General features: G+C 41.9%; 1 non-coding gene across 1 annotated transcript; it reads right to left on the bottom strand.

Annotated features, from left to right (window-relative positions):
- Nucleotides 1-341: 341 nt before the first annotated feature.
- LOC112761165 (small nucleolar RNA R71) lies at nucleotides 342-445 on the bottom strand. Its single transcript, XR_003181573.1, has one exon. It is a non-coding gene; the product is annotated as a small nucleolar RNA R71 (small nucleolar RNA).
- Between the last annotated feature and the right edge of the window lie 1,471 nt (nucleotides 446-1,916).

The following is a 1,916-nucleotide window of genomic DNA, read 5'->3' as shown; positions in this document are numbered from 1 at the left end:
CAAATTCCAATTTACATGGAAGAAGCATCTCCATCCCTACCATTGGAGCAAACAATTTTGAGCTGAAACCTCAGCTAGTTTCTCTGATGCAGCAGAACTGCAAGTTTCATGGACTTCCATCTGAAGATCCCTTTCAGTTCTTAACTGAATTCTTGCAGATCTGTGATACTGTTAAGACTAATGGAGTAGATCCTGAAGTCTACAGGCTCATGCTTTTCCCATTTGCTGTAAGAGACAGAGCTAGAATATGGTTGGACTCTCAACCTAAAGATAGCCTGAACTCTTGGGATAAGCTGGTCACGGCTTTCTTAGCCAAGTTCTTTCCTCCTCAAAAGCTGAGCAAGCTTAGAGTGGATGTTCAAACCTTCAAACAAAAAGATGGTGAATCCCTCTATGAAGCTTGGGAAAGATACAAACAGTTGACCAAAAAGTGTCCTTCTGACATGCTCTCAGAATGGACCATCCTGGATATATTCTATGATGGTTTATCTGAGCTATCAAAGATGTCATTGGACACTTCTGCAGGTGGATCCATTCACCTAAAGAAAATGCCTGCAGAAGCTCAAGAACTCATTGACATGGTTGCTAATAACCAGTTCATGTACACTTCTGAGAGGAATCCTATGAGTAATGGGACGCCTATGAAGAAGGGAGTTCTTGAAATTGATACTCTGAATGCCATATTGGCTCAGAACAAAATATTGACTCAGCAAGTCAATATGATCTCTCAGAGTCTGAATGGAATGCAAGCTGCATCCAACAGTACTCAAGAGGCACCTTCTGAAGAAGAGGCCTATGATCCTGAAAACCCTGCAATAGCAGAGGTGAATTACTTAGGTGAACCTTATGGAAACACCTATAATCTATCATGGAGAAATCATCCAAATCTCTCATGGAAGGATCAACAAAAGCCTCAACAAGGCTTTAATAATGGTGGAAGATACAGGCTTAGCAACAGCAAGCCTTTTCCATCATCCACTCAGCAACAGACAGAGAACTCTAAACAAAATACCTCTAATTTAGCAAACTTAGTCTCTGATCTATCCAAGGCCACTGTAAGTTTCATGAATGAAACAAGGTCTTTCATTAGAAATTTGGAAGCACAAGTGGGCCAGCTGAGTAAAAGGATCACTGAAATCCCTCCTAGTACTCTCCCAAGCAATACAGAAGAGAATCCAAAAGGAGAGTGCAAGGCCATTGAATTAATTACAATGACCGAACCTGTAAGGGAAGGAGAGGACGGGAATCCCAAGGAAGAAGACCTCCTGGGATATCCAGTGATCAATAAGGAGCTTCCCTCTGAGGAACCAAAGGACTCTGAGGCTCAATTAGAGACCATAGAGATTCCATTGAACCTCCTTATGCCATTCATGAGCTCTGATGAATACTCCTCTTCTGAAGAGAATGAGGATGTTACTAAAGAGCAAGCTGCCAAGTTCCTTGGTGCAATCATGAAGCTGAATGCCAAATTATTTGGCATTGAAACTTGGGAAGATGAACCTCCCTTGTTCACCAATGAAGTAAGTGATCTGGATCAACTGACATTGCCTCAGAAGAAACAGGATCCTGGAAAGTTCATAATACCTTGTATCATAGGCACCATGATCTTTGAAAAGACTCTATGTGACCTTGGATCAGGGATAAACCTCATGCCCCTCTCTGTAATGGAGAAACTGAGAATCTTTGAGGTACAAGCTGCTGATATCTCATTAGAGATGGCAGACAATTCCAGAAAACAGGCTTATGGACAAGTAGAGGACGTGTTAGTAAAGGTTGAAGGCCTTTACATCCCTGCTGATTTCATAATCTTGGATACTGGAAAAGGAAGAGGATGAATCCATCATCCTTAGAAGACCCTTCCTAGCCACAGCAAGAGCTGTGATTGATGTGGACAGAGGAGAATTAATCCTTCAACT

Source organism: Arachis hypogaea, chromosome 16 (genome assembly GCF_003086295.3).
Source record: "Arachis hypogaea cultivar Tifrunner chromosome 16, arahy.Tifrunner.gnm2.J5K5, whole genome shotgun sequence".
Taxonomy (NCBI): Eukaryota; Viridiplantae; Streptophyta; class Magnoliopsida; order Fabales; family Fabaceae; genus Arachis; species Arachis hypogaea.
This window is presented reverse-complemented; position numbering and strand designations above follow the sequence as displayed.